At 41.0% G+C, this 15,288-nt stretch overlaps 1 protein-coding gene across 5 annotated transcripts in view; it reads left to right on the top strand.

Annotated features, from left to right (window-relative positions):
• Positions 1-15,288, top strand: part of B3GALT1 (beta-1,3-galactosyltransferase 1) — a 426,145-nt gene that overhangs the window by 398,471 nt on the left and 12,386 nt on the right. For all 5 annotated transcript variants that reach the window (XM_089523298.1, XM_089523299.1, XM_089523297.1 and 2 more), the window contains one exon: positions 1,889-2,023. The gene's annotated coding sequence lies outside the window, so the exon portion shown is untranslated. The remainder of the gene's footprint in view (positions 1-1,888; positions 2,024-15,288) is intronic.

Below are 15,288 nucleotides of genomic sequence, written 5' to 3'. Positions count from 1 at the left end.
TGGAGTCACACAGAAAATACATTTTAATGCTCAAATTCTCCAGTCTTTTTTCCTTCATACCTACTGTACTTGCTGGCTGGCCCTCTGTATTGCAGTTATGAATTCATAACCTTGAGTTATGAATCTATAACTGCTCTGTATTGAGTAAGACTATACACAATTGTGGAACTATTGCCATAATTGTAAATGCCCCCCTCCAATCTACCTTAACAGCAGCCACATCAAGTGGTGGAAGTCTGTTCAGTTGGCAACTGGGTGCAGGAAGATGACATTTTCAGGCCAATCCCACATTGAACGAGGTTATGACAATCAGGAGCAAGACTCATGTCACAATTCCTTGTCACATACTATTTGCTGGCGAGAAGGCAATGGAAACATCACCAGCCAAACAGACTTCCATAGCCTGGTGTTGTTGCTAGTTGTTAAGGTAGGTTTGGGAGGTCAGGCCAGGAGATGTTCTTTAGTTACACAGTTGAAATTAAGTAGGCAATGTAGGAGATCAGTGACTGTTATTAAATTAGAGGCACTTCCTTACAGGGAATATCAGCAGGGGAATTTAGAGTCGATCTGTGGGGGAAACTGCCAGAGCTGGGAGGAGTGAGAGAAAAACATCTACAGAAATCTAGTCTGGGCTCTGTGTTAAAGCTGGATGGAGAAGGAATTGCTTTCTCCCATTAAAATCAAATATTGGGTGGAAGACATTAGCTTCTGTGGCTTGTAGTGAGAAAAGGTTTTATTGATGGATATAAGACTTGGCAGTGTGGAAGAGGTTGGTATGAGAATGGTCTGTGATGATTTTGAAGTAGAAAGGGTGAGAAATGGCATACTGGTAGGAATTAAAATCCAGTGAGTAACTGCCAGCAGTTTGACAGATACTGTATAGAATTTTTCTGTTATAGACTTGGTTGGGATTAGATTTGTATACCATCTTTCAGGAAACAGTTTAAGGCATTATTAGGTCAAGGAGAAAGCCTGGGACATTCTGTGCTCAGGTAGTCCTGTAAGGTGTTTATAGTTTTTATTTAAAATGTAATTTTCTGGCCTAGCTGATGCAAATGAACCCATACTCAAATGTAGTGGTTGTTGAAATATAGAGACGCTTCCTTAAAGGAGAATGGGGAGGGGAGTTTAGAGACAATTCTTGGACAAAGTGGGCAGATCTTGGAGCAAATTGAGAAAGGAGTTGCAGCTGAAGATTATCCCTAGATTTATCTGTTTGGCAGTAAATAATTATACCAAATTCTTCTTTGCTTTGGCCTTCATATGAGGAAGCCCCAAATTTATTCCATCTGTCAGGGATAACAATTCAGGCAATGATTCTTGATTGCTAGGATGCAGAGAGAAAGAGAGGGAGAGAATCTACCACAGACCTTTGGGGGAAAACCATTGTATTATTAGGCATTATAATACACAACATGCTTTCCGAAGGCACCTTTTTTGAAACCAATGAACCATCCATCAATGGAGACAACGGGCATAATTGATTTGATTTGTTAAGGTGCCTGCTGTTTTGTCACAAAGCTCAAAGCATCTTCCACACTATAAAGGGTATAAATGCAACCAGAGTTGTCATCTTCTTTTTTTAATACCAAGGCTATGCCATTTCCTTTACTTGATTTTTCAGTGAACATATTTCAAACACTTTTCATTTTTCGGGTGTTAAGGAGGAGGATTTAAAAAAAAGTAATGTGGTAATGCTTCCCAGATAGCTATTCTCCACAGTTTGCTGACTTTGCTTCGTGGTGATTGGAAGCCTCCCCCAGAGGAAAAGTCTAGTCTGTGCCATCTCATGTGTATTGTTTTCAATGAGATTTATTTCTCTGTACTTGTAGCTGCACTGTTTGCTCACAACAATCTTTCAGAGTAAGTCACTGTTTCCTTTTTGCAGACAAATGAAGCAGAAACAACCACTTGGCCCCAGGCTACTCAGATAAAACTTCAAACAAGTTTCTCACCGTCACACCTGAGGATCTGTCGACCAGACCATATACTCAATCACAGACTTTTCTTTTTTTCCTGCTCTGTGAGTATTACCTTTCTGCACTCCTCCCTCTCCTCAGCTTTTCCTTCTCTCCTACAAAAAAAAAAAAAAAAAAAATATGCATTTGGATCTCCAGACAATAGTTGTCTTGCCAATATGGCTTAGCTTCTCATATTATATTTGATTAACAGCATGGTGTCTCAGGAGAAAAACCACTAAATAACTCAGCCTTGCTGGGTAGTTCTTTGGATGAGTATTAATAACATCTCAAAATATATTGTCTCCCAGGCTCTCTGAACAACAGAGCCTTTAGTAGAAGCTACCAAATCCCTGAAAAATGCAGCACAGCAGGACTGCTGAATATGGCTTACCAGTGTCCTATCCATTTTCTTTAATAAATGGCTATGTTGGGGTATATGTGCTTGCATGTCTATTCAAAAGATTCTGCTAGCTGTATATCTTTGCCAGGATTGTAACAGTCTGATTCTAGGATTTGAAAGATTACTAGTGGCCTGCAGGTTACCACTAGTAAAAATGTCTGTGCTTTCAATAACAGAGACAGGACAGACAACTTCAAAACATAAGAGGCATCCTACATGAAGCACGTACAGTAGCTTATATGGTAGTAACTTTATACTAAGATGCCATTTTTGATGCACAAATAGAGCTATTCCCCTCTTCTGTGTCTATGGATTTGTGTCACATCCCAGTCTGATCCCATAATCCACCTCTTGCTATAGCCTTGTCCTGCAATGCAGAAGAAAAAGGGCCACCAAACAGAAGAAAGGATTGGCACAACTCTTTTAGGAGAAAATTTACTGTGTTAGGGAGCAGAAATAGCAGTTGTCCTTACATCTTGTTGCTTAGCTTTTCGTGGACATCTGCTTGGAGAACAGAATGCTAGACAAGATAGGTGATGTTTTTATGAGAATCAGATACTTTCCCTCTTTTATGTTTTATGGAGGGTTAAGAATCATTATGTAGGCAGCAGAAGGCAATCCAGGAAGAATTTAGCTTTTATATGACTAGTAGTACTAGAATTAGTAATAGTTGTTGTTATTGCCTTCATCATTGTCCTTCTCCTCCTCCCCTTCTCTGTATTTTGAAAGCAACATTGTTGTCTGAGTGGGCTGAAGTAAAGTTGCAGATGCCTTAGAAGCTAATTCCAATATGTGCACCTGTTTCGAAAGGGCTAAATTAGTACCTTATATAAGAAGATTGCACATGGCATGTGCATGACTCTTCTTAAGTGGCTATGGAATTTCTTCCACTGTTCATCATGGAAAGCAAAAAATTAACTCCTTTGCTTTTCTTACTTTGCCCTAACCCCCCTCTGTCTTGTTCTCCCTTTCCCTCCCTAGACATTAAACAAAGCAGCAGATGATAGCAGTCTTACAAAGTACATATGCACTGAACTCAGAAATGAGAAAATAGGTTTGTTTACAACAAAGATACAGAAAGCTGGAAGTGGTGTTTCAACAGCACAGAGAAAATAAATTACAGTACCAGCTTTAGCCAATAGTAGTTTTTGTATAGTAGTAGCAGGAATAGTAGGTGTGGATGCAGCTGTACTGTAGATGTAATGCAGCTTGATACCACTTTAAGTGTTTTAGCTCCATCCTCTGGAATCCTGGGATTTGTAATTTTACAAGGTCTTCAGCCTTCTACCAAAGAGTGCTGATGCCTCACAAAACGGCAAATCCCAGGATTCTGTAGGATGGAACCTTGGCAATTGAAGTAGTGTCAAACTGCATTATTTCTACATTGTAGATGCACCCAATGTTAAGAATGAACAAGTGCAGAAACAAGTAGAATTGTAGTACAGTCCATCCTTGCCTTACGCGGGGGATCCGTTCCGGATCCCTCTGCGTAAGGCGAATTCCGCCTATGCTCGAGCCCCATTGGAAACAATGGGGCTCTTGCGCCGCGGTGCGGCGGCACAGGCGTGCGCGGGGCGCAACGGGCGCGCGCACCCATTCAATTGAATGGGACGCACCGCCCCTTCCGCCCTGCGTGCGCCCTGCGGCTTGAGCGCATATGCTCAAGGCTGCGTATGGCGCGCCCGCGTATGGCGCAGGCGCACTGTACTTGCTCTACCGCAAATATAAAAACACCCCCATGCCTTGATCTGAAGAGGCATACTGTATATGCCTCAGTAGTTGATGTATATACAAAGTAAAATCAATCTGCCTACAATTCATATTCTCTTCCTAGCCTACAATGCCATGGCATGTCCTAACAGTGATCTTGAAGTGGGCTTCAAGTTTTAGATAATATTGCCATTACTGTCTGAGATGTCAGGTGTTTTTCGGTGCCAGCAGGATTGCACAGACAGGAATGTAAGGATCTGCATTTCCTGACCTTGTAAACCTTTACATGTTTTTTCTAGGATAGATATTTCTGTATTTTTAGCAGAATAATAGGCTTCCAGTTAAATCAATATGCTACAGTTCCAAACCAAGGAGAATTAATTAATTAATTGCTGCATTTTAAAACTGCTCAGTAACCAACATTCTATGGGTGGCATACAAATTAAAAATGTAAAATTCAAGGTCACAAAAATTAGCATAGAACAAATCAGATAATAAAGCAAGATAAAACCATAGTGGCAACACATAATAAAGCCAACACAAAACCCATCAAATGTGATAAAATGGCATCAAATATACAGCAACATCTGGGAGATGAGGGGCCAGTGCTGCTAATGAATTTGCTGGCAATGCAGCAAAAAAATGTGACATTTTTTCTTTGAAAGTGGGACTTCTCCTTTAAAATAAGCAGTGATGAGATCCACCTTATTTGGTGGCTGTATCTGAAGAGGTATCTCAAGGCCCAAACAGACATGCCAAAATAAAGCTGCTTCGGTTCACTTTGGAGATATGCTGTTTAAATGCTGCATGTGTCCTAAGAGGCTGGAAGCCACGCCAAAGCCACGCTCCAGTCCTAAGGACTGGAGCGCTGCTTTGGCGCAGCTTCTGGCCTCTTAAGATGTGTGTGTCATTTAAACAGCATACCTCCAAAGTGACCCAAAGCAGCTTTATTTTGGCCTGTCTGTTCAGGCATTTAGATAGAAGGGGCATCCTGGAGGTAAGAAATGTTTGGCAATGGAGCCAATTACCTAGACTGATGATAGGGTCTCTTTCAGAAATAGGTTGGACAGCTACCTTCTGGGGATGCTGTAGCTGGAAATCCTGCATTGAGCAGGGGGTTGGACTCCATGGCCCATGAAGTCCATTCCAACTCACATTATATGCTGGCTTTAAATAGGAATGGGCAAAGGGTGGTCCTCCAAGTGTTGTTGGACTGCAGCTGCCAACATCCCTCACCATTGTCTGTGCCATCTAGTGTTTCTAAAAATTGCAGCCCAACAATATCTGGAGACCCCCATGATTCCCACATGAATCATGATCAGACCCACCAGTGGATCTTAATTGCCCTCTTCGGAGCTGGTTGATATTTCTTTACCATTTTCAAAGGTAGATCCACATAGAACATCTTGGACGAGTTTAAATGGTTTGCAACTCCTCAACAACTGTTGCTAGGCTACGTCTTGGCCAGTAGTTGTTGTTGCTGTTAAAAGATTTTTTAAAAACTGTCCTTCATCCAAAGCTTTCAGCTGATGACAGAAGCTCCCAGTCATTCAGGGCATCCATGCTTCTAGTCAAATGGTTTTTCAGACCTCATGTGGAACAAAAATGCCAAGATCCTTGGCTGTTTTGACTTCCTTTATTGAATGTTTTTTCTTCTTCAATGTCCCATAAGTTGTTTTCCTGTCTGTGGGCCTCTTTAGAGAGTGATTCTGCAACCTCTGCATCAGCAACATTGTCAGTGGGTGGTGAATCTGCTCTGGGGTTTAGTCTGAAATTGAAAGGGTGCTGAGTCCTGTCCCTCATGCCTCATTGCATGGCACCTTGAAAGTTGAGAGCAGATTCAACACCCCACTAAGATATAAACTCCTTCTCCAGATGCCACTGTTTGACATGGTTGGCACTGCATTCTGACTGACTGAACTAACCTAGTCCTGCAACCCCCACCTGCACCCAATATGATATAATTTTGAGACAATTGTATCCTGTTATAGCCTACATGGCTATCAGAAGGAATAATTGCACTAAATAATATATGTTGTATATTCCCTATTTTATGGCTGCTTTTTCAAGATCATGGCTGTTCAACATCAAAAGGAAAGTGCAAACATGCCATGAGAATAAGGTTGTTGTTGTTGTCTGCCTTGAAATCATTCCTAACTTATTGTGACAGTAACACAAACCTATTGCAGGGTTTTCTGGGTGAGATTTGTTCAGAAGAGATATGCCATTGCTTTCTTTGGAGTTTGAGAAAGTGTAGTTTCCCCAAGGCTGTGCAGAGGATTTCCATGACTGATTTGAACCCTGGTTTCCTGGAGTCCTAGTACAACTATTTGCCTAAAAATCCCAAATACTGTATATCTTCTTGTTTCTTGATGCTCAAAACCTCACTAAGCCATCCCTCTCCTTTCTTTATCCAGTGGGCAAAACTCAGAAGTGTCCATTTTGGCAGTTTCCCTGCCAAGTATTCCCCCCACCACCACCTTCTCTGTCTTAATGAAGATCTTTTGCATCCTGAAGCTTTTTGGCATTGGACTAAAAGAGTATTACTAATAGTTATGAACCTTGTGCTAACTACAAATGGGGAATGTCTAAGCCCTTCTACCTTACTATAGATCTTTTGACCGAATACAATTGGCCTCTGTAAATAGGATACATGGCCACTAGGTTCCACAATTATCAGCACCCCATCAAGTGCCTGAAGCTGCCCCAGAGCTATTAGCCACTACTGCATCTAAACCAGAAAATTCCATAAGCCACTTCTCCTTGAGAGAATAATAATAATAATAATAATAATAATAATAATAATAATAATAATAGCAACAGCAACAATAAACTAAGCAACTAAAAACCACATCTCTGCTCATGGTGCCTAAAGTCAGCTGCCCAAGATGACTACTTCTCTCTTCCCACTGATAGAGCCATGTGGTGTAGCTGCCTTATCACGCCCTTAACCAACTGATAATCACTCCACCTAATGGTAGGCCTACCATGTCAGGTGGCTTACTATTTGCTCTGATGAATTTTATGTCACTTCTGCTGCTGCTGATATCACAGAACTGAGTAGTTAGAATGACAGGCACAATGTGGTCAGACTCAAAAGGAGAGGCAGTGTTTCTCTAATACAGAACGGGAGTTTCTTAAGAGGTCTCAATAACAATCCAAAGAATCCCATTTCATTCATTTCCCTCCCCCAGATCAGGTTCACATACGGAGAAGGGCAGTATATGGAGATAGTTATTGTGTTCTGGGTGGGATCAGATATATTACAGATCTTGTCAGCCAATGGTTCATCACTCTGTGACCTCAATCTTTGTTTTAGTCTCAACTAGAGTAGACCCATTAAATCAATGGGATTTATTATGTACATGTTGACTCACCATTTACCAATGAATTCAGTGGGTCTACATTAGTTGAGACCAACCAATATGATGCAAGTCTATATCAGGTAGTATAAAAGTACCAGCAACTCTTCAGCTGAAAAATACTTCAATAATATATAATTGGCACATCCAGCATTGACTACATTGGCCATCTTTTGGACACAATGAAGTTGAGTTTTGTATCCATATTTCCTCCTCCTGTTTTCATGTACATACTCCCATTGGCCATCTAGTTAGGAGATGTGGATACATGTTAGTTATAGAAGGCCTTCAAATATGCATGAGCAAGAAACTAAATGAAGAATTTATTTCACGCTGGTTAAAAAAAAATCATTTTTCCTGGTTTGTCCTGAGTCTGACTTCATGGATCTGATTCAAGGAAACAGCATAGCATCTTTGTTATGGTCTTCCAAAGATGTGCCAAATAGTAGATGTGCAATAGGAAGCTATTACTCCTTTTATGTCTCTGAAGAGTTCTGTCAACATCTTTATGCACAGCAGCACATTACTGTGTACAAGAATTTGTGGACTGTAACTAGAGTGTTTGGTTTCAATACAGCATAATATATGAATCAGGCATAATACCACTTCAAAAATTCTTTCTTGGGGGGGGGGGGGGGGCTAGGAGTTGTCATGTGATGGATTATTTCTACAATTTAAATGCATGATTTAGATAAAGTTGTGGATTTAATATGTGCTAGTGATATTTTATTATTGATTTTTAATTAACCAATACAATATGCAGAGCTGTAATCTTGTACATGTGGCATATGCTGCGCAGCACTAAATCCATAAACCTGATTATGTTGCATGCTGTTTTTTCCTGATAACCCAGCTAAGCAATATTTACAATTACAAGGAGCTCTTACTGTAAGAAATATAAGTTCTGTGTAATTTCCTGGTATGCCAGCACAAGCAAACATTGGAGTATATATATATATTATCCCCTCTTCTGTAGACATTTGCAATTCTGTTGATCCATGGTTACATCACTTTGTTTGGGGAGATTTGTGGGAGGAAGACTTGCATGCTCAGTTGCACCTCTGTCATTCCCCTAGGGATCCAAAGATTACAGGTAGAACTTTCTACAGCCTCCAATTAAATTGTGGGGCAGGAATTGCCCTGGCTAGGCCTCTCTTCCTCCCTTAATGGGGCTGGGAGAAGAAATACAAGCTCAGTGTGACAGCCATCTAATGAGAATGTGGGGGAAAGCTCCCGCTACTCTACCTTGCAGATGAAACAAACCACAGAAGGGAAAGGCAGAGCACACAGGAATCAGTTGGATGGGAGGAAAGATTGGACACTGAAGAATAAACCTAATGGTGCAGATGTGAAAAGATAAAACACCTGAGCCTGTCCATTTGACCACAGGTTACTGCCCTTTAGAAATGTTAGGGTCTCCATTTAAAAAGAAGTGCTACAAGTTATGTATAATGATACTGGCAATAAAATAAGAAATAGAGCAAGAACATGGGATATTTGTATTTTTACAATATATTTAGACTAGTAACCTTATTAGGCACACAGAATCATGGCTTGTAGTGGTCACGGTAAGAGCAGGAAAGTTCATATTGAGAATCTGCACAGACTCATATGAAATGACTTGTTCCATTTGAAGAAAGTTATTATGGAAACTAATGAATAATAGTAATAAAAAGAAAATCTATGCAGCTGTGGCATCCTCCCTCAAATTTATAGTTTTGTTGTGTCACAAATGTAAAACATCATATGTTTTCTCATTTATATCTGAGAAAATTATATATAATTTCTCTCCTAGATAGCATGTTTGTTCCTATTGTGTTTGCTAGGTTAATTTGTGCCTGTGGAAACAAGCATCCTACTGGTTATTGCCTATGACAATAATAATGATAGACAACACAATTCCCTTGTTCCTCAGTACATCGTATTTTGATTCATAACATGCCCAAGTATGAGCCATCTTGTCAATGTTTCACATTTTTAATTGCAATGCATGCTAAGTGCTCCCCCAGTATGGAAGCATCCCTTTGCCTTTGGAGAGGGTAACAAACACCGGCAGGACCATGCTCCCCTCCAAGAGCAAGGCCCTCCTTCACTTTGTACCCACCTTATTTAATAATTCTGAAAACTGTTCAATTTTTCTCCTCTAGCGGTAGCCACACATCCATCCTGAATTGCCTGATTGCATTTGGAGCCAGCTGGGGCATAGCTATAGGGAAGGGTCAAAATGATAGGTTTGCCCTCAAATAAAAATTCTGCCTTCTCCCATAAAATATTCCTTCAGTCTCAAAAAATTATAGCATTGCAGTAATTTAAAACTGAAGTTGAGCTTTTAGAAATTCAGTTTAGGCATCCAAAGAAAAGGAGCAGACAGTGTGACCAAGAGAATGTGGACACAGGAAATATCAGATTTTTAGATGTTAATAGCTTTGTGTTGGTTGATTTGTTCTCTGCATTGCTTTAAATTTGAGAACTGAAGGAAAGTTTCTTGGGCGGGGGGAAATTCTTATGGAGGTGGTAAATCCTTCATTCCCCCTCCTCCAGTAGATTCACAACTGGGGGAAAACAACAATGTCCAGCCCTCAGTTAGATATGAGAAGTCTCCTTGTACTGACCACAACCCCCTTGTCCCTGAACTTCCATCACTGCTCTGGAAGGTATGAGGGAGTTTCTACATTGTATTTCCTTGACTGTAAGTTGAAGACTCCATGCAGTTTAGAATCTCGCTTATTCCTTATTAAATGGAAGATTCTATATATATTCAACTACACATTTATAGACTCCACACCCTTCAAATATTCCAGATGAAGGTGAGAAAGGTCAGGAGCACAAGAAGTACCATTTAAGGGGACACTGGGATGGGACTGCAGTACACAGCTCTGTATCCCCTACATATATTGAGATTTCCTGTTGAGACATAATGCCTAGACAGAACTAATAATAATAATAATAATCACTTTTATTTCTTACCCGCTTTTCCCCAAGGCTCAAGGTGACGTACAACATTGTCAACTGGGTAAGCCTTCCAGAAGGGATAGGTCTTTGATACACTTTGAAATTCAGACAGCATGTTTAGTTGTTGAATCTCTCCCAGCAGGTCATTCCACAGTTCAGGATCACTCGACTAAAAGGTCCTCTGGGTGACAGTTGCCAGTCTAGTCCTGGTTGGTTGAAGTAAATGGCTCTCAGAAGACCTGAGTGATGAAAAGACTTGAATATAATGGGTGACAAATGTGGTAACCACACAGCAGAGGCTAAAACATTGCCTATCAAAGTAAAGTAATGGGGGAAACAAAGTCATTTTATTGCTGTAATAACATTTTCTGGTCACATTTAAAAGCTCATTTTAAAGGACATTTTAGAGATATTTTGATGGACATTTTCCCATTTTATGCCATTCTGTTATCAATCCTAAATTTACCCCATAATGAAAAGTAACAAGCAGTGTAGAAAGTTACTTTGAAAAAGGGAGAAGATGAGTAATGGCAATATATTAGTTTTCAATCTACTGGGAGGAAAGTCAGGGCCCAAACAGACAGGTCAAAATAAAGCTGCTTTGGGTCACTTTGGAGGTATGCTATTTAAATGACACATGCATCTTAAGAGATCAGAAGCTGCACCAAAGCAGCACTGCAGTCCTTAGGACTAGTGTATGGCTTTGGGGTGGCTTCCAGCCTCTTAGAATGCATACAGCATACCTCCAAAGTGACCCGAAACAGCTTTATTTTGACCTGTCTGTTTGGGCCCTCACTTTCTCAGATCTGAATAGGACTGACACAGAGAAATTTTATGAATAATCCCTAAATATGAAGTCGAAGGCTTTCACAGCCCGCATCCATAGTTTTTTGTGGGTTGTGAGGCCATTTTCTAGAAGAGTTTATTCCTGACTTTTCACCAGCAGCTGTGGCTAGCATCTTCAGAGAAATCTTCTCTGAAGCCCCAAAACCCCCATGAAAAACAATCCCTGAATAAACCGATAGACAGTGAAAACTACCAAATACAAAGGAATAATTATCAGGAAATTATTATAGACATTTATATTAATAGAAGAACTGTGGCTGCATTCAGCATGATGAATGCAACAAGAACAATGAATTGAAAAGTCAGAGAATTTAATATTTTGGTCCATTAACATCTACTTTGAAAATAATTGATCATAGACCTCACTGATCATAATGTCATCTCAATCCAGGTGGTTATGGAGGATAGTTAATGAAGTTAATTGGCTCTCTAGACCGAAGGACAAAAGAAAAATCATGTATGCTTTGAATATCATCATCTTAAACATACTCTCTCTGAAGCAAAAATTTGTACCAGGATAGCTTACAATAAAGGTCATCAGCATTGAACATTTTCTGTAGAAGACAGCTCTGATTAAACTCAATTTTACATTCTCTTCTTTTTTAAAATCTGTGATTAATCAATCATGTCACAATCCATTAAAGAGTTTCAGTCCTAACAATGTGCAAAGTCGACTGAACTCCTTTTCAGTGAAATAAAATATCTGACTATTTGACTGGTATCCTGGTGGTGGCATATGCTGACATCAGTCCAAACTAAGTCTGCATAAGTCTTTTCATGGCCATAGTGGAGGGATGCATTGACTACATCCATGTGGGATCCAGGAGACAAAAAGGCTCGACAGACTGCCCCAAAAGGACAGTCTGGTGCCGCCCGTTTTTGCTCCTGAGGGAGCCTGCAGCAACCAAACTGCGTGGGCTTCCTCCGCACTAAAAAGAAACCACTAAAAGCCAATTATTTTGGCGCATGCAGGCGCCACCATCAATGCACCATTAGCACAGTGTGGCACGGCAATGATGCAAGCACAGTGCCCCGATGTACGGACACGGCGCCACGCTTGCGTCATCATGATGGCCCCCATGTAGACTGGAGGCCACCGTGATGGTGCCGCCGTTCCGTATTAGGGTTTGGGAGCATGCGGTTGCTGAGGGCTCCCGAATCCTAATTTTGGCCCAAGGACAGTGCTTCCCACCCATCTGTCTTGGGCCAAAGAGTCATAAAATTCAAGCAATAAAATTTAAACTCTATTACCAACAGGGGAAAAAAAACTTCAATTGAGACCCAGGCTGTTTCTGTCCTGGATGAGGCTACCCCCTCCCCTGTTTCTTAGGCAGCGAACATTAAATTTCTCAAGAAGCCTCTGTATTGTTGCATCTAGAAAAAAACTTTAGGTGCTGTATAAGAAGCTTATTGGATGCACAAATAAGCCGGCTTACCTCTTCCAGCTTCAAAACAGGATCCAGGATGCCCCCAGATGTTATCAGAACTAAATTGCCACTGATTTAGCCGCAATGCCACTGCCCAGATAATCTCGAGCCAAAGCCTTGCTCAGCCAGCCATTTTTTGATGCCGGACTTCAAAAAAGTGCTGGCTGGGCAAGGTTTCAACCCAGAGTGTATCTGGGTCGCGGCATCGTGGCTAGATCAGTTTAGGTCTGATAACATCTAGGGGCATCCCGGATCCTGATTTGAAACCAAAGGAGGTTAGCCAGCTTATTTGTGCATGCAATAAGCTCCTATGTAAAACTCATCAAATGCACTCCCAATAAAAATGTTTTGCCTTTTTTGGAGGTAGAAACCTCAAAGACTTATGTTCCAGTCCTTTGTCTCGCTTTCCTTTAGAATTTCCCTGTTGCAGCTAAAATGCAGTATGCCTAGAAATACCTAGAAAAGGGATTTACTGTGAGAGAAGTTCAACAATGCAGTGGGCTGCCTAGAGGACTCTTATGTGGTGGACTCTCCTACCTTGGAGGTCTTTAAACATAGGTTGAATGAGCATCTCTCAGAAATGCTTTAGTTGTGTATTCTTACATGGCATGGGGTTGGACTGGATGTTCCTTGGGGTCTCTTCTAACTCTGATTCTAGGATTCTATGATAGATCAAGTAGAACAGTTTGAGAACCTGGCTTTTCAGCACAGACAGGATGAGACTCTTTGGCTGTATTAGTTGCAGTTGCCAAAAAAACAAGCTTCACAAGGAGCTCCATACTTTAATATCTCAACCTGGAATAGTTCAGCATGGATAAGCCTGGCCAGCTTATTTCTGTCCAGGTGGGGTTGCAGCTGGCACATCAGTCCAAGCTGATTGAAAGCATTCTATAACATGGGAACCAAGTCAGCTTCTGTTGCCAAATGAAACCACTGAAACTCATCCCAGAAAGCAGGAATTAGACTGTCCTGCATAACAGGCAGCACTCACAGCAAAACAAATACGAGCAAGTGTATTCTTGCAGAAACTCACAAAGAACTCACGGCATGCCTCCCAGGGTTGGCTCATACTTGAGCAGGCCTTGTGCCACCTAGAAAAGATCTGCTGGGCAGGATTCTGAGGGTAAAATGGTATTAGACAAGTATAGTATCTTCTCTGGCATCACTGTCCTAAAGTAGAGTTTGCCTGAATTCACCTGAAGTCTTCTGCCATTTGAATTTGAGGCATTGTGTCACCTGCTTCAGTATACCCACCTCAATAGGAAGACATGTATATGTAATCTATTCCCCTTTTGAAAGAGGAAGATAGAAGGAGCCTATCCCTTTCCCTCCATTTTCCCACAGACTGAACAATATTTCAGCCTGGAATAGTTCAGCATGGATAAGCCTGTTTTCTCCTGATGGATTGGGTCACATACCTAAAATGCAAAGAGTGCATGGAACCATAGCTGTCCACTTAGGCACTGTCCTAGATGAAGAAGAACATCACATCCCAAAAAAGAAAAAAAATAAGAGACTTTTGCGTAAAATGTGTACATGCTAATTGATACGTTTGTTGTTGTTGTTGTGTGTCTTCAACTCCTTTCTGACTTATGTCAACCCTAAGGTGAATCCATCATGGGATTTTCTGAGACTGAGAGTGTGATGTGGGTTTCTGTAGCTGAGCAGGGATTTGAACCCTGGTCTACAGAGTTATAGTTCAATGCTCAAATCACTAAACCATGCTCAGTTTCATTTACGTATATGCACAAATCTAGAAATATTCTAAATGCAAATACTGTATATATTCTCAGAGTGAGAAAAACTGATCAAGTTGGGTTGCCATGTCAGGATCATCCCAAACCATGAGGTTTCTGGACCAAAACCTGAGAACTGGGAATGGTCTTGGTGATGCCATTAACGTTATTAAATACAAGTTTCACAGAGCTTGTCATTCAAACACAGAGACATATGAAAAATAGATCCTATTTTTCTTATTTGGAAATTAAGACAGAAATCTTAATGAAAGGAGCTGTTCTCAGATCAAGGTGAAATGAGGGGATTGTCCTTTCTCATTTACTTGGGGAGAAAAGATGAGAAACATTTAGTGGAGCCAGTTTGCTCCTAGCTAGAAAATGAATGCAGAGCAGAGTGGAAGCCCTGGCACCACAATCACTGGAAGGGAAGGTGGAAGCTAACTAAGGGGCTAAACAGACAGGCAAAAAGAGGTGCTTTCAGACTGACTTGAAGGTGTGGTGTTTAGATGATATGTGCCTTGAATCCAGTAGGAAAGTGCCCTCTAGGCACCTTATGCAGAGAAAAGCCATCTCAAAAAGAAGCAGCTTTTTTCTGCTTCTTCCTGGCTGGAAGCCATATCATGTGGTCATGACATGAGCACTCCAGCTACCTTGGGAACCAGCGGTGCAGTTGGTGGGGTTTCAATGTGGCTTCAGAAAAGCCACTTTTTCCTGCCTACCTGTTTTGCCCCTATGTAAATACTTCTGGAGAGTGTTTAGAAGTTGCAGCAAATAAAAACATTTAAGCCTTGGAAATTGTTGCAGGCTAGTGCTCAACTAGCTGAGCTAAAGATTTGAACTCAGCCCTTTTCTCTTGCCCAGAGCTCAGCCCATCAAAACTAGAGAATTTGCACC

The sequence above is a fragment of the Sceloporus occidentalis genome, unplaced genomic scaffold, assembly GCF_023333645.1.
Source record: "Sceloporus occidentalis isolate IW3139 unplaced genomic scaffold, rSceOcc1.0.p SCAF_4, whole genome shotgun sequence".
In the NCBI taxonomy this organism is placed as follows: domain Eukaryota; kingdom Metazoa; phylum Chordata; class Lepidosauria; order Squamata; family Phrynosomatidae; genus Sceloporus; species Sceloporus occidentalis.
The sequence above is the reverse complement of the archived record's forward strand: the minus strand, read 5'-3'. Positions and strand labels throughout refer to the sequence as shown.